Source organism: Oncorhynchus nerka, unplaced genomic scaffold (genome assembly GCF_034236695.1).
Source record: "Oncorhynchus nerka isolate Pitt River unplaced genomic scaffold, Oner_Uvic_2.0 unplaced_scaffold_1061, whole genome shotgun sequence".
Classification (NCBI taxonomy): Eukaryota; Metazoa; Chordata; class Actinopteri; order Salmoniformes; family Salmonidae; genus Oncorhynchus; species Oncorhynchus nerka.
Window position 1 is genome coordinate 5,995 of NW_027040252.1, and position 18,797 is coordinate 24,791.

The window sequence follows — 18,797 nt, forward strand, 5'->3', positions numbered from 1 at the left end:
CGTCAGTTATCAATACATCAGTTACCACGATCATTACATCAGTTATCAATACGTCAGTTACCACGATCATTACGTCAGTTACCACGATCAATACGTCAGTTACCACAATCACTACATCAGTTACCACGATCAATACCTCAGTTTCCACGATCAATATGTCAGTTACCATAATCAATCATTACTTCAGGCTTTGTTTATGGTTTGTTCTCGTGTGTTTCAGCCAGGAGATGTGTGATGACAGTCTGAACTTCACGATGTGTCCACTGTGTGATACGGTGTGTGACTACTGGAAGCTGAGTTCAGTCTGTTCGTTGACTCGAGCCTCTTACCTGTTTGACAACGGAGCTACCACCCTCTTCGCCATCTTCATGTCCCTCTGGGGTATCAACATATATATATATATATATATAACTACTTTCCCTGCCCATACCTACACCACTATTGCTCCTACCTACTGCCCTACCAACCCCTTACTAGGCCACCCTACTACCCCTATCTACCCCATAATGCTCATAACTACCCCATATTGCCCCTAACTACCCCATATTGCCTCGAACCACCGCATACTGCCCCCTACTACCCCTATCTACCCCATACTGCCCCTTACTACAACTACCTACAACCCTGTCCTTACCTAACCCATACAGCTGCTACCTAAACTCTAATGTTTACACCTATCCCCTACTGCCCCTAAATAGCCATTACTGCCCCTAAATATGCCCTTACTGCCCCGACCTATCCCCTACTGCCCCTAACTATCCCATGCTGCCCCTGAATCCTCCCTACTACAACTACCTAACCCCTAATGACCCTAACTACCCCATACTGCTCATAACTACCCCCTACTGCTCATAACTACCCCTACTGCCCCTACCTACCCCCTACTGCCCCTACCTACCCCATACTACCCCTACCTAACCCATACAGGCCCTAATTCACCCTATAATGGCCCTAACCACCCCTTCTACAACTACCTACCCCCTTCAGCCCGTATTTACCCCCTTCTGCCCCTACCTGCCCCCTAACTGACCCCTAACTGCCCCCCTAACTACCCCCTTACTGCCACTACCCAATCCCTACTACAACTACCTACAACTCTACAGTCCTTACCTAACGCCTACCGCTGAAACCTAACCCTTAATGACCCTACCTACCCCCTACTGCCCCTACCTAACCCATACAGGCCCTAACTACCCCATACTACCCCTACCCAATCCCTACTAACTACCTTACAACTCTACAGTCCTTACCTAACGCCTACCGCTGAAACCTAACCCTTAATGACCCTACCCCTACTGCCCCCTAACTGACACTCTACTGCCCCCTAACTGACACTACTGCCCCTAACTGACACCCTATTGCCCCCAACTGACACCCTACTGCCCCTAACTGACACACTAACTGACACCTACTGCTTAACTGACACCTTACTGCCCCTAACTGACACCCTACTGCTCCCTAATTGACACCCTACTTGCCCCTAACTGACACCCTACTGCCCCTAACTGACACCCTACTGCCCCTAACTGACACCCTACTGCCCCTAATTGACACCCCTACCTGCTCCCCTAACTGACACCCTACTGCCCTAACTGACACAGTACTGCCCCTAACTGACACAGTACTGCCCCCTATTGCCCCCTAACTGACACACTATTGCCCCCTAACTGACACCCTACTGCCCCTAACTGACACCCTACTGCTCCCTAACTGACACACTACTGCCCCCTAACTGATACCCTACTGCCCCCTAACTGACACCCTACTGCCCCCAATTGACACACTACTGCCCCCCCTAACTGAAACCCTATTTCCCCCTAACTGACACACTACGCCCCCTAACTGACACCCTGCACTGCTGATTCTAACTGACACCTTATTCTCTAACTGACACCTCCTACTGCCCTCTAACTGACACCCTACTGCCCCTAACTGACCCCCCTAACTGACACCCTACTGCCCCTAACTGACACCCTACTGCCCCTAACTGACACCCTACTGCCCCTAACTGACACTTACTGCCCCCTAACTGACACCCTACTGCCCCCTAACTGACCCTAACTGACACCCTACTGCCCCTAACTGACACCCTACTGCCCCTAACTGACACTACTGCCTTTTAACTGACACCCTACTGCCCCCTAACTTACACCCTACTGCCCCTAACTGACACACTACTGCCCCTAACTGATACCCTACTGCCCCCTAACTGACACCCTACTGCCCCTAACTGACACACTACTGCCCCTAACTGACACCCTACTGCCCCCTAACTGACACACTACTGCCCCTAACTGACACCCTACTGCCCCTAACTGACACCCTAACTGACACCCTACTGCCCCCTAACTGACACCCTACTGCCCCCTAACTGACACCCTAATTGCACCCCTAACTGACACCCTACTGCCCCCTAACTGACACCCTACTGCCCCCTAACTGACACACTACTTGCCCCTAACTGACACCCTACTGCCCCCTAACTGACCCCCTAACTGACACCCTACTGCCCCCTAACTACACCCTACTGCCCCTAACTGACACACTACTGCCCCCTAACTGACACCCTACTGCCCCCTAACTGACCCCTAACTGACACCCTACTGCCCCTAACTGACACCCTACTGCCCCCTAACTGACACACTACTGCCCCCTAACTGAAACCCTACTGCCCCTAACTGACACACCATTGCCCCCTAACTGACACCTACTGCCCCCTAACTGACACACTACTGCCCCCTAATTGACACCCTACTGCCCCCTAACTGACCCCTAACTGACACCCTACTGCCCCCTAACTACACCCTACTGCCCCTAACTGACACACTACGCCCCCTAACTGACACCCTACTGCCCCCTAACTGACTTCCTAATTGACACCTTTGCTCCCTAACTGACACCCTACTGCTCCCCTAACTGACACACTACTGCCCCTAACTGAAACCCTACCTTTAATCTGACACACCATTGCTAACTGACACCCTACTGCCCCCTTAACTGACCCCTAACTGACACCCTACTGCCCCCTAACTGACACCCTATTGCCCTAACTGACCCCCTAACTGACACCCTACTGCCCCTAACTGACACCCTACTGCCCCTAACTGACACCCTACTGCCCCCTAACTGACACACTACTGCCCCCTAATTGACACCCTACTGCCCCCTAACTGACACCCTAACTGCCCCTAACTGACACCCTACTGCCCCTAACTGACCCCTAACTGACACCTTCTACTGCCCCTAACTGACACCCTACTGCCCCCTAACTGACACCCTACTGCCCCCTAACTGACACCCTACTGCCCCCTAACTGACACCTAACTGACACCCTATTGCCCCTAACTGACACCCTACTGCCCTAACTGACACCCTACTGCCCCCCTAACTGACACACTACTGCCCCTAACTGACACCCTACTGCCCCTAACTGACACCCTACTGCCCCTAACTGACACCCTACTGCCTCCCTAACTGACCCCCTAACTGACACCCTACTGACCCCTAACTGACACCCTACTGCCCCCTAACTGACACTACTGCCCCCTAACTGACACCTGCACTACTGCCCTAACTGACACCCTACTGCTCCCTAACTGACACACTACTGACTCCCTAACTGATACCCTACTGCCCTTAACTGACACCCTACTGCCCCCCTAACTGACACACTACTGCCCCTAACTGACACCCTACTGCCCCTAACTGACACACTACTGCCCCTAACTGACACCCTACTGCCCCTAACTGACACCCTACTGCCCCTAACTGACACCACCTACTGCCCCTAACTGACACCCTACTGCCCCTAACTGACACCCTACTGCCCCTCCCAACTGACACCCTACTGCCCCTAACTGACCCCTAACTGACACCCTACATTGCCCCTAACTGACACCCTACTGCCCTAACTACACCCTACTGCCCCCTAACTGACACACTACTGCCCCCTAACTGACACCCTACTGCCCCCTAACTGACACCCTAACTGACCCCTAACTGACCCCTAACTGACACCCTACTGCCCCCTAACTGACACACTACTGCCCCCTAACTGAAACCCTACTGCCCCCTAACTGACACACTACTGCCCCCTAACTGACACCCTTTCTTGCCCCTAACTGACCCCCTAACTGACACCCTACTGCCCCCTAACTGACACCTACTGCCCCTAACTGACCCCTTAACTGACACCCTACTGCCCCTAACTGACACCCTACTGCCCCCTAACTGACACCCTACTGCCCCCTAACTGACACCACTAACTGCCCCCTAACTGACACCCTACTGCCCCTAACTGACACCCTACTGCCCCCTAACTGACACCCTACTGCCCCTAACTGACCCCTAACTGACACCCTACTGCCCCCTAACTGACACCCTACTGCCCCCTAACTGACACACTACTGCCCCTAACTGACACCCTACTGCCCCTAACTACACCCTACTGCCCCTAACTGACACACTACTGCCCCCTAACTGATACCCTACTGCCCCTAACTGACACCCTCACCCTAACTGACACCTTGCAACTGAACTGACACTACTGCCCCTAACTGACACCCTACTGCCCCTAACTGACACCCTACTGCCCCTAACTGACATTTGCCCCTAACTGACACCCTACTGCCCCCTAACTGACACACTACTGCCCCCTAACTGACACCCTACTGCCCCTAACTGACACCCTACTGCCCCTAACTGACACCCTACTGCCCCCTAACTGACACACTACTGCCCCCTAACTGACACCCTACTGCCCCCTAACTGACCCCCTAACTGACACCCTACTGCCCCCTAATCTGACACCTTACTGCTCCCTAACTGACACCTACTGCCCCTAATCTGACACCCTACTGCCCCCTAACTGACACACTACTGCCCCCTAACTGACACCCTACTGCCCCTAACTGACCCCTAACTGACACCACTGCCTTTAATTCACCTTAACTGACACCCTACTGCCCCTTAACTGACACACTACTGCCCTAACTGACACTACTGCTACCTAACTGACCTCTAACTGACACCTACTGCCCCTAACTGACACTAACTGACACCCTACTGCCCCCTAAGTGACCCCCCTAACTGACACCCTACTGCCCCTAACTGACCCCCTAATTGACACCCTTGCCCCCTAACTGACACAGTACTGCCCCCTAACTGACCCCTAACTGACACCTCTACTGCCCCCTAACTGACACCCTACTGCCCTCTAACTGACACTTACTGCCCCCAACTAACCCCTACTGCCCTTAACTACACCCTACTACAACTACTTGCAACCCCTTGTCCTTACCTGACCCCATACTGCCCCCTTCTACCTACCTACGTATTGCCCCTACCTGTCCCCTACCTACCCCTACTGTCCCTACCTACCCCTACTGATCCTACCTACCCACCACTGCCCCTGCCACCCACCACTGCCCCTACCTACCCACCACTGCCCCTACCTACCCACCACTGCCCCTACCTACCCACCACTGCCCCTGCCTACCCACCACTGCCCCTACCTACCCACCACTTTCCCTACCTACCCACCACTGCCCCTGCCCCCACCACTGCCCCTACCTACCCACCACTGCCTCTACCTGTCCCCTGCTGCCCCTACCTACCCACCACTTTCCCTGCCTACCCACCACTGCCCTTACCTACCCACCACTGCCTCTACCTTGTCCCCTACTTCCCTACCTACCCACCACTTTCCCTACCTACCCACCACTGCCCCTACCTACCCACCACTTTCCCTGCCTACCCACGTACTGCCTCTACCTGTCCCCTACTGCCCCTACCTACCCACCACTGCCCCTACCTACCCACCACTGCCCCTACCTACCCACGTACTGCCCCTACCTGTCCCATACTGCCCCTGCCTACCCACGTACTGCCCCTACCTGTCCCATACTGCCCCTGCCTACCCACGTACTGCCCCTACCTGTCCCATACTTCCCCTACCCGTCCCATACTGCCCCTACCTGTCCCATACTGCCCCTACCTGTCCAATACTGCCCCTACCACCCTATCTGCCCCTACCTGTCCCATACTGCCCCTACCCATCCCATACTGCCCCTACTTGTCCCATACTGTTTTACCTTGTCCCATACTGCCCCTACCTGTCCCATACTGCCCCTACCTGGTTTCACGTACTGCCCCTTACCTGTCCCATATTGCCCCTACCCATCCCATACTGCCCCTACCCGTCCCATACTGCTCCTACCCGTCCCATACTGCCCTACCTACCCACATACTGCCCCTACCACCCCTATCTGCCCTAACTATCCTCCCCTACTTCCCCTACCACCCCTACCTGCCCCTAACTATCCTCCTTTCTAACTTCCCCCTACCACCCCTATCCCCTAACTATCCACTATCTATCTGCCCCTAACTATCCTCCCATTTCCCCCCTACCACCCCTATCTGCCCCTAACTATCCTCCTTACTTCCCCTACCACCCTATCTGCCCCTAACTATCCTCCTTACTTCCCACCCTATCCAACTATCCCCTATTTCCCTACCCCCCCTATCTGCCCCTAACTATCCTCCTTACCTTTCTACCACCCCTATCTGCCCCTAACTACCCTCATTTTCCCTACCACCCCTATCTGCCCTAACTATCCTCCTTACTTCCCTAACTACCCTACCCCACCCCTATCTGCCCCTAACTATCCTCCTTACTTCCCCTAACTACCCCCTTACTTTCCCTACCACCCCTATCTGCCCCTAACTATCCTCCTTACTTCCCTAACTACCTCCCCTACTTCCCCTACCACCCTTATTCTCTGCCCCTAACTATCCTCCTTACTTCCCCTAACTACCCCTTACTTCCTACCACTATCTGCCCCTAACTATCCCTATCTGCCCCTAACTATCCTCCTTACTCCCTACCACCCCTATCTGCCCCTAACTATCCTCCTTACTTCCCCTACCACCCCTATCTGCCCCTAACTATCCTCCTTACTTCCCCTACCACCCCTATCTGCCCCTAACTATCCCCTTATCTGCCCCTAACTACCCTTACTTTCCCCTACCACCCTATCTGCCCCTAACTATCCTCCTTACCTCCCCTAATCCCCTTACTTCCCTACCACCCCTATCTGCCCCTAACTATCCTCCTACCTCCCCTAACTACCTCCCTTACTTCCCCTACCACCCCTATCTGCCCCTAACTATCTCCATACTCTCCTCCCTATCTGCCCTACCACCCCATCTGCCCTTTAATTATCCCCTTACTCCCTAACTACCCCTTACTTCCCCTACCACCCCTATCTGCCCCTAACTATCCTCCTTACCTCCCCTAAACTAATACTTCCCTACCACCCCTATCTGCCCCTAACTATCCTCCTTACTTCCCCTACCACCCCTATCTGCCCCTAACACCCCTATCTGCCCCTAACTATCCTCCTTACTTCCCCTAAATATCCTCCTATATTTCCCTACCACCTTATTTCCCCTTACCACCCCTATCTGCCCCTAACTATCCTCCTTACTTCCCCTACCACCCCTCTCTGCCCCTAACTATCCTCCTTACTTCCCTAACTATCTGCCCTAACTATCCTCCTTACTTCCCTTACCACCCCTATCTGCCCCTAACATCCCCTACTCTGCCCCCTAACTATCCTCTTAACTATCCTCCTTATCTCCCCTAACTATCCTCCCTCCTTACTTCCCCTACCACCCCTATCTGCCCCTAACACCCCTATCTGCCCCTAACACCTCTTACCTTCCCCCTACTTACCCCTATACTTTCCCTTAACTATCCCTCCCTTTAACTATCACCTTACTTTCCTACCACCCTCTATCTGCCCCTAACTATCCTCCTTACTTCCCTAACACCCCTATCTGCCCCTAACTATCCTCCTTACTTCCCCTATCCTCCTTACTTCCCCTACCACCCCTATCTGCCCCTAACACCCCCCTATCTGCCCCTAACTATCCTCCTTTCCCCTACCACCCCTATTTATCCTCCAACCCTACCACCTAATATCTGCCCCTAACTATCCTCCTACCTCCCCTACCACCCCTATGCCCTAACTATCCTCCTACCTCTGCTGCCCCTAACACCCCTATCTGCCCCTAACACCCTCCTTTTTCCCTAACTATCCTCTATACCCTACCCCTATCTGCCCATAATTATCTGCCCCTAACTATCCTCCCACTTCCCCTAACTATCCCTCCTTCTTACTACCACCCTATCTGCCCTAACACCCCTATCTGCCCCTAACTATCCTCCTTACTTCCCTACCACCCCTATCTGCCCCTAACACCCCTATCCCCTCACCTCCTTATTCCCCTCTCATTTCCCTAACTACTGCCCTTACTTTCTACCACTCCTTTATCCCCTTAACACCCTATCTGCCCCTAACTATCCTCCTTTTCCCCTAACTACCCCCTACTTCCCTACCACCCCTATCTGCCCCTAACTATCCTCCCTCCCTAACTATCCCCTATCTTTCCCTAACCCCTATCTGCCCCTTCTTAACTATCCTCCTTACTTCCCTACTACCCCTTCTTCCCCTAACTATCCTCCTATTTCCCCTAACTACTCCTTATTTCCCTACCACCCCTGCTCTGCTTAACTATCCTCCTATTTGCTTACACCTATCTGCCCTTAACCATCCTCCTATTTGCCTTACTAATTTCTACCTCCTTTATTCCCCTAACTTATCCTCCTTCTTCCCCTACTACCCCTATCTGCCCTCTAACTATCCTCCTTACTTCCCTACCACCCTTTATCTGCCCCTAACTATCCTCCCTTTCCCTAACTATCTGCCCTAACTATTTTCTTTTTCCCTACTCCTAACTATCCTCCACTACTATCTGCCCCTATCCTTCCACTATCCTAACATTTTCCTACTACTGCCCCTATCCTCCTTACCCCCTAACTATCCTCCTTACTTCCCCTACCACCCCCTATCTGCCCCTAACTATCCTTTATCTCTCCTTATTCCCTAACTATCCTCCTACTTCCCCTACCACCCTATCTGCCCCTAACTATCCTCCTTACCCCTTAATTTCCCTACCACCCCTATCTGCCCCTAACTATCCTCCTTACTTCCCCTATCCACCCCCACCCTATCTGCCCCTAACTATCCTCCTTACTTCCCCTACCACCCCTATCTGCCCCACTACCCCTTACATTCCCCTACCACCCCTATCTGCCCCTACCTACCCCCTTACTTTCCCTACCACCCCTATCTGCCCCTACCTACCCCCTTACATTCCCCTACCACCCCTATCTGCCCCTACCTACCCCCTTACTTTCCCCTACCACCCCTATCTGCCCCTAACTATCCTCCTTACTTCCCCTAACTACCCCCTTTCATAACAATCGGAAATCGGTATTTTTGGACGCCGATTTAGCCATTTTTAAAAATTATTTTATTTTATTTTATAATATTATTTTATTTAACTAGGCAAGTCGGTTAAGAACACATTATTATTTCAATGACGGCCTAGGAACAGTGGGTTAACTGCCTGTTCAGGTGCAGAACGACAGATTTTTACCTTGTCAGCTCAGGGATTCAATCTTGCAACCTTACGGTTAACTAGTCCAATGCTCTAACCACCTGCCTCACGAGGAGCCCGCCTGTTACGTGAATGCAGTAAGAAGCCAAGGTAAGTTGCTAGCTGGCATTAAACTTATCTTATAAAAAACAATCAATCAATCAATCATAATCACTAGTTAAACACATGGTTGATGATATTACTAGTTTATCTAGCGTGTCCTGCGTTGCATATAATCGATGCGGTGCACATTCGCGAAAAAGGACTGTCGTTGCTCCAACGTGTACCTAACTATAAACATCAATGCCTTTCTTAAAATCAACACACAGAAGTATATATTTTTAAACCTGCATATTAGCTCAAATAAAGGTTAGCAGGCAATATTAACCAGATGAAATTGTGTCACTTCTCTTCGGGGTCAGTGTATATGCAACAGTTTGACCACCTGGCTCATTGAGAACTAATTTGCCAGAATTTTACATAATTATGACATAACCTTGAAGGTTGTGCAATGTAACAGCAATATTTAGACTTAGGGTTGCCATCCGTTAGATAAAATAGGGAACGGTTCAGTATTTCACTGAAAGAATAAACGCTTTGTTTTCTAAATGACATTTTCCGGATTCGACCATATTTGACCTAAGGCTCATATTTCTGTATGTTATTATGTTATAATTAAGTCTATGATTTGATAGGGTAGTCTGACTGAGCGATGGTAGGCACCAGCAGGCTCGTAAGCATTCATTCAAATAGCACTTTCGTGCATTTTGCCAGCAGCTCTTCGTTGTGCTCCAAGCATTGCGCTGTTTATGATTTAAGCCTATCAACTCCGGAGATTAGGCTGGTGTAACCGATGTGAAATGGCTAGCTAGTTAGCGGGGTGCGCGCTAATAGAGTTTCAAACGTCACTCGCTCTGAGACTTGGAGTAGTTGTTCCCCTTGCTCTGCATGGGTAATGCTGCTTCGAGGGTGGCTGTTGTCAATGTGTTCCTGGTTCAAGCCCAGGTAGCGGTGAGGAGAGGGATGGAAGCCATACTGTTACACTGGCAATACTAAAGTGCCTATAAGAACATCCAATAGTCAAAGGTATATGAAATACAAATCGTATGGAGAGAAATAGTCTTATAATTCCTATAATAACTACAACCTAAAACTTCTTACCTGGGAATAATGAAGACTCATGTTAAAAGGAGCCACCAGCTTCCATATGTTCTGAGCAAGGAACTTAAACGTTAGCTTTCTTACATGGCACATATTGCACTTTTACTTTCTTCTGCAACACTTTGTTTTTGCATTATTGAAACCAAATTGAACATGTTTCATTATTTATTTGAGGCTAAATGGATTTTATTGATGTATTATATTAAGTTAAAATAAGTGTTCATTCAGTTTTGTTGTAATTGTCATTATTACAAATACATGTAAAAAAAAAATGGCCGATTAATCGGAATCTGCTTTTTTTTGGTCCTCCAATAATCGGTATCTGCTTTTTTTTGGTCCTCCATTAATCGGAATCTGCTTTTTTTTGGTCCTCCAATAATCGGTATCTGCTTTTTTTTGGTCCTCCATTAATCGGTATCTGCTTTTTTTTGGTCCTCCATTAATCGGTATCTGCTTTTTTGGTCCTCCATTAATCGGTATCTGCTTTTTTTTGGTCCTCCATTAATCGGTATCGGCTTTTTTTTGGTCCTCCATTAATCGGTATCTGCTTTTTTTTGGTCCTCCATTAATCGGTATCGGGTCCTCCATTAAAAATCGGTATCTGCTTTTTTGGTCCTCCATTAATGCTATCTGCTTTTTTGGTCCTCCACTGCCTGCCCCCTATCTGCTTTTTTGGTCCTCCATTAATCGGCCCCATCTGCTTTTTTTTGGTCCTCCAATAATCCCCTATCTGCCCCACTTGCCTCCTCCATTAATTCCCCTATCGGCTTTTTTGGTCCCCATTAATCGGTAACCTGCTTTTTTTGGTCCCCACTAATGCCCCCTATCTGCTTTTTGGTCCTCCATTAATCGGTATTCCCTTTTTGGTCCTCCATTAATCGCCCCCTCTGCTTTTTTTGGTCCTCCATTAATCGGTATGCTGCTTTTTTGCCCCTCCATGCCTCGGTATGCTGCTTTTTTGGTCCTCCATTAATCGGTATCTGCTTTTTTTTGGTCCTCCATTAATCGGTATCTGCTTTTTTTTGGTCCTCCATTAATCGGTATCTGCTTTTTTTTGGTCCTCCATTAATCGGCATCTGCTTTTTTGGTCCCCTCCATTAATCGGTATCTGCCCCCTTTTTTGGTCCTCCATTAACGGTATCTGCTTTTTTTGGTCCTCCATTAATCGGTATCTGCTTTTTGGTCCTCCACTGCCGGTATCTGCTTTTTTGGTCCTCCATTAATCGGTATCTGCTTTTTTTTGGTCCTCCATTAATCGGTATCTGCTTTTTTTTGGTCCTCCATTAATCGGTATCTGCTTTTTTTTGGTCCTCCATTAATCGGTATCTGCTTTTTTGGTCCTCCAACTGCATGTATCTGCTTTTTTTTGGTCCTCCAATAATCGGTATCTGCTTTTTTTTGGTCCTCCAATAATCGGTATCTGCTTTTTTTTGGTCCTCCAATAATCGGTATCTGCTTTTTTTTGGTCCTCCAATAATCGGTATCTGCTTTTTTTGGTCCTCCAATAATCGGTATTGGCTTTTTTTGGGGGGGATCCTTCAATAATTGGCATCGGCTTTTATTTTGGTCCTCCAATAATCGTTATCGGTATCGGATTTTTTTGGGGGTCCTCCAATAAACGGCAGCGGCTTTTTTTGGGGGTCCTCCAATAATCGGTTTCGGTGTCTCCTTTTTTTTGGTCCTCCAATAATCGGTATCGGCGTTGAAAAATCATAATCGGTCGACCTCTACCCACTACTGCTCCTACCGTTCCCCTACCTCCACTGCCTGCCCCCCTACTTAACCCCTACCTGCCCCCACCCTGCCCCCTACCTCCACTGCCTGCCTACTTCCCCTACCTGCCCCACTGCCTGCCCCCTTACTTCCCCTACCTGCCTGCCCCACTGCCTGCCCCCTTACTTAACCCACTACTGCCCCTACCTGCCTGCCCCACTGCCTGCCCCCTTACTTCCCCCTACCTGCCTGCCCCACTGCCTGCCCCCTTACTTCCCCTACCTGCCTGCCCCACTGCCTGCCCCCTTCCCCCTACCTGCCTGCCCCACTGCCTGCCCCCCTACTTCCCCCCACCTGCCCCCCACTGCCTGCCCCTTACTTCCCCTACCTGCCTGCCCCACTGCCTGCCCCCTGCTTACTTCCCCTACCTGCCTGCCCCACTGCCTGCCCCCTTACTTCCCCTACCTGCCCCACTGCCTGCCCCCTTACTTCCCCTACCTGCCTGCCCCACTGCCTGCCCCCTTACTTCCCCCTGCCTGCCCCACTGCCTGCCCCACTGCCTGCCCCCTTACTTCCCCCTACCTGCCTGCCCCACTGCCTGCCCCTACTTAACCCACTACTGCCCCTACCGCCTCCCCTACCTCCACTGCCTGCCCCCTTACTTCCCTACCTGCCTGCCCCACTGCCTGCCCCCTTACTTCCCTACCTGCCTGCCCCACTGCCTGCCCCCTTACTTCCCCTACCTGCCTGCCCCACTGCCTGCCCCCCTTACTTCCCCTACCTGCCTGCCCCACTGCCTGCCCCCTTACCTCCACCCCCCCTTACCTGCCTACCTGCCCACTGCCTGCCCCCTTACTTCCCCAACCTGCCTGCCCCACTGCCTGCCCCTTACTTCCCCTACCTGCCCCACTCCACTCCCTTACCCCCTACCTGCCTGCCCCACTGCCTGCCCCCTTACTTCCCCTACCTGCCTGCCCACTGCCTGCCCCACTGCCCTCCCCACCTGCCTGCCCCACTGCCTGCCCCCTTAACTTCCCCTACTGCCCCTACCGTGCCCCTCCACTACCTCCACTGCCTGCCCCCTTGCTTTCCCCTACCTGCCTGCCCCACCTGCCCCCCCTTACTTCCCCTACCTGCCTGCCCCACTGCTTCCCCCTACCTGCCCCCCACTGCCTGCCCCCTTACTTCCCCTACCTGCCTGCCCCACTGCCTGCCCCTACTTAACCCCCCTGCCCCCACCGTTCCCCTGCCCCACTGCCTGCCCCTTACTTCCCCTACCTGCCTGCCCCACTGCCTGCCCCCCCTTACTTCCCCCCCACTGCCTGCCCCACTGCCTGCCCCCTTACTTCCCACTACTGCCCCACTGCCTGCCCCTACCTCCCACTACTGCCTGCCCCTTTACCTCCACTGCCTGCCTTACTGCCTGCCCCACTGCCTGCCCCCTTACTTCCCCTACCTGCCTGCCCCACTGCCTGCCCCCTTACTTCCCCCTACCTGCCTGCCCCACTGCCTGCCCCCTTACTTCCCCTACCTGCCTGCCCCACTGCCTGCCCCCTTACTTCCCTGCCTACCCCACTGCCTGCCTGCCCCCTTACTTCCCCACTGCCCCACTGCCCCCCCCTTACTTCCCCCTGCCTGCCCCACTGCCTGCCCCACCCTGCCTGCCCCACTGCCTGCCCCTACCTGCCTGCCCCACTGCCTGCCCCACTGCCTGCCCCCCCACTGCCTGCCCCACTGCCTGCCCCTTGCCCCCTGCACTTCCCCACTGCCTGCCCCTACTGCCTGCCTCCACTGCCTGCCCCTTACTTCCCCACTACCTGCCTGCCCCACTTCCCCTGCCTGCCCCTACCTGCCTGCCCCACTGCCTGCCCCCTACTTCCCCCCACCTGCCTGCCCCACTGCCTGCCCCCTTACTTCCCCTACCTGCCTGCCCCACTGCCTGCCCCTACTTAACCCACTACTGCCCCTACCTTTCCCTACCTCCACTGCCTGCCCCCTTACTTCCCTACCTGCCTGCCCCACTGCCTGCCCCCTTACTTCCCTACCTGCCTGCCCCACTGCCTGCCCCACACCCTACACACACGCCTGCCCCACTGCCTGCCCCCTTACTTCCCTACCTACCTGCCCCACTGCCTGCCCCCTTACTTCCCTACCTGCCTGCTACTGCCTGCCCCCTACCTGCCTGCTCCACTGCCTGCCCCACTGCCTGCCCCTTACCCCCCTACCTGCCTGCCCCACTGCCTGCCCCTACTTAACCCACTACTGCCCCTACCTGCCCCTACCTCCACTGCCTGCCTTACTTCCCCCCCTGCCTGCCCGCCTTCCCCTGCCTGCCCCACTGCCTGCCCCCCTTAATTGCCCCTGCCTGCCCCACTGCCTGCCCCCTGCCTTCCCCCTGCCTGCCTCCACTGCCTGCCCCCTTACTTCCCCTACCTGCCTACCTCCACTGCTGCCCCCTTACTTCACATGCCTGCCCCACTGCCTGCCCCTTACTCCCCTACCTGCCTGCCCCACTGCCTGCCCCCTTACTTCCCCTACCTGCCTGCCCCCTGCCTTCCCCCTGCCTGCTCCACTGCCTGCCCCACTGCCTGCCCCCCCTTACTTCCCCTACCTGCCTGCCCCCTACCTGCCCCTACTTAACCCACTACTGCCCCTACCGTTCCCCTACCTCCACTGCCACTGCCCCCTTACTTCCCCTACCTGCCTGCCCCACTGCCTGCCCCCTTACTTCCCCTACCTGCCTGCCCCACTGCCTGCCCCTGCCTGCTTAACCCACTACTGCCCCTACCTCCCCTACCTCCACTGCCTGCCCCCTTACTTCCCCTACCTGCCTGCCCCTTACTGCCTGCCCCCTTACCCCCCTACTGCCTGCTCCACTGCCTGCCCCACTGCCTGCCCCCCTTATTTCCCCTACCTGCCTGCCCCTGCCTGCCCCTACTTAACCCACTACTGCCCCTACCGTTCCCCTACCTCCACTGCCTGCCCCTTTACTTCCCCTACCTGCCTGCCCCACTGCCTGCCCCCTTACTTCCCTACCTGCCTGCCCCACTGCCCCCCTACTTAACCTGCCTGCCCCACTGCCTGCCCCCTTACCTCCACTGCCTGCCCCTGCTTCCCACCTGCCTGCCCCCCACTACCTCTGCCCCCCTACCTGCCTGCTCCACTGCCTGCCCCCTTACTTCCCCTACCTGCCTGCCCCACTGCCTGCCCCCTTACTTCCCCTACCTGCCTGCTCCACTTTCTGCCTGCCCTCCACTGCCTGCCCCACTGCCTGCCCCCTTACTTCCCTACCTGCCTGCCCCACCCACTACTTAACCCACTACTGCCCCTACCGTTCCCCTACCTCCACTGCCTGCCCCCTTACTTCCCCTACCTGCCTGCCCCACTGCCTGCCCCCTTACTTCCCCTACCTGCCTGCCCCACTGCCTGCCCCTACTTAACCCACTACTGCCCCTACTTACTAGCAACCAATTAAGCTACCTAGCTTTTAGGGGCTTTGGCCACTGAGAGTTCTAATACATTTCAGGTCCTTTTAACGTTTTTGTGTGTGTTTAGCTGCTTTTTTTCTGGAGCACTGGAAGAGGAGGCAGATGTGTCTGAAACATGCCTGGGATCTGACCAGTCTAGAGGACGAGGAGGTAGGACCAGACACACTGACTTAAACGGCATGTTAGCGTTACTAGGGTCATGACCTGCTGCTCTATGATGTCAAGAGGTGATACCAGCTCCCCATCTTCGCAGATTATCCTCTTACACCCAAACACACACCCCACACTATACACTGTCATCTCTCAGTCAGCATGCCTATATCAAATCAAATTGTATTTGTCACATGCGCTGAATACAAGCGGTGTAGACCTTATCGGTGTAGACCTTACCGTGAAATGTTTACTAAATAAAAAAATACCCCTACCTGAGATTGAGTTTTCTTGCCTCTTTGGGATAGGGGGCAGCCTTTTCAGTTTTGGATAAATAGCGTGCCCAATTTCAACTTCCTGCTACTCATGCCAAGAATATAAGATATGCATATTATTAGTAGATCTGGATAGAAAACACTCTGACGTTTCTAAAACTGTTTTAATAATGTCTGTGAGTATAACAGAACTTATGTAGCAGGCAAAACCCAGAGGACTAACCATTCAGAAAAAAAAACATTGAGGTCACTGTCTATTCAATGATATTCCATTGGGGAACTGGATTTCTCAGGCACTTGTTTACAGTTCCTACCGCTTCCACTGGATGTCACCGCTAAGAACCTTGGCGTGATCCTGGACAACACCCTGTCGTTCTCAACTAACATCAAGGCGGTGGCCCGTTCCTGTAGGTTCATGCTCTACAACATCCGCAGAGTACGACCCTGCCTCACACAGGAAGCGGCGCAGGTCCTAATCCAGGCACTTGTCATCTCCCGTCTGGATTACTGCAACTCGCTGTTGGCTGGGCTCCCTGCCTGTGCCATTAAACCCCTACAACTCATCCAGAACGCCGCAGCCATGCCTGGTGTTCAACCTTCCCAAGTTCTCTCACGTCACCAGCACCTCCGCTCCCTCCACTGGCTTCCAGTTACTAGGGTCATGATCCGCTGCAAGACCATGGTGCTCCCCATCTTCACGGATTATCTGTGACCCAAACACACACCTCACACTATCCAGGCATCTGATCAGGCATGCCTATATCAAATCAAATTGGTCACTGCGCTGAATCCACCTCTGGCCTGCTCGCCTCCTACCACTGAAATGTTTACAGTAAAAAAATCCCCTACCTGCCCAGTTGAACTTCTTGCCTCTTTGGGATAGGGGCCCCCAGTTTTGGAACAAACTCCCAATTTCACGACTTCCTGGACAGCCAAGAAATAAGATATGCATATTATTAGTAGACACTGGATGAAACACCTGACGTTTCTACTGTTTTTAAGGAATACCTTAGGATAGGAAAAGTAATCCTAACCCCCTCCCCCTGAAAAGATTTAGATGCACTACTGTTCAACTGATAGGTCCATTGGTGAATGCACCAATTTGTAAGGCACTTGTTTAAGAGTTCTGCTAAATGACTTAAATGTAATGTAAATGTCACCAGTCTTTGGAAAATGGTTGAGGTTATGCCTTTGTGAAATGAAGAAGTACGGCCATCTTGAAACAGTGTAACACTGTTGAGAGTTGGGCAAGACTAGAAAAGTAGCGTCAGTTTGTTCTTGTCCTGTATTGAAAACAGATAGACCCATCTTCAATTTGATCGATTATTAACGTTTAAAAATACCTAAAGTTTTATTACAAATGTAGTTTGAAATGTTTTGGCAAAGTTTACAGGTAACTTTTGAGATATTTTGTATTGAAGTTGCGCAAATTGGAAGCAGTTTTTTTCTGGATCAAACGCGCCAAATAAATGGACATTTTGGATATATATGGACGGAATTAATCGAACAGGAAAGGACCATTTGTGATGTTTATGGGACATATTGGAGTGCCAACAAAAGAAGCTCGTCAAAGGTAAGGCATGATTTATATTTTATTTCTGCGTTTTGTGTAGTGCCTGTAGGGTTTAAATATGATTTCTATCTTTGTTTACTGTTGTGCTATCATCAGATAATAGCTTCTTATGCTTTCGCCAAAAAGCCTTTTTGAAATCTGACACGTTGGCTGGATTCACAACGAGTGTAGCTTTAATTTGGTATCTTACATGTGTGACTTAACCTGTTGCTTCTACCCGGGACGCTTGCGTCCCAACTAGAGCTCTGGAAATGCAAATGCGTTACGCTAAATGCTAATAGTATTAGTTAAAACTCAAAAGTTCATTAAAATACACATGCAGGGTATCGAATTAAAGCTACACTCGTTGTGAATCCAGGCAACAAGTCAGATTTTTAAAATGCTTTTCGGCGAAAGCATGAGAAGCTATTATCTGATAGCATGCAACACCCCAAAAGACCCACAGGGGACGTAAACAAAATAATTAGCATTTCGGCGTTACACAAACCGCACAATAAAATAGAAAACATTCATTACCTTTCACCATCTTCTTTGTTGGCACTCCTAGATGTCCCATAAACACTATTTGGGTCTTTATTTCGATTAAATCGGTCCATATAAAGCCTAGATATCGTTATATGTAGACTGTGTGATAAACGAAAAAAACATTGTTTCAAAACGTAACGTCATTTTTTTTAATTCAAAAAGTCGACGATAAACTTTCACAAAACACTTCGAAATACGTTTGTAATGCAACTTTAGGTATTAGTAAACGTTAATAAGCGATAAAATTCATCAGGAGGCGATGTAAAGATCATTAGCTGTCCGTCTGGAAAAATGTCCGGCTAGAAACTCAACGAAAATATCCGGTCCTAGACCGGATTAGATACGGTGTCCTGTATGTGTTTGACCAAGAAAAAACTCGAAGGGAAATGACAAGACTCTAGACACCCT

General features: G+C 51.8%; 1 pseudogene; it reads left to right on the top strand.

Moving 5' to 3' along the window:
* The first annotated feature begins 220 nt into the window (after positions 1–220).
* Positions 221–18,797, top strand: part of LOC115120822 (anoctamin-2-like) — a 130,698-nt pseudogene continuing 112,121 nt past the window's right edge.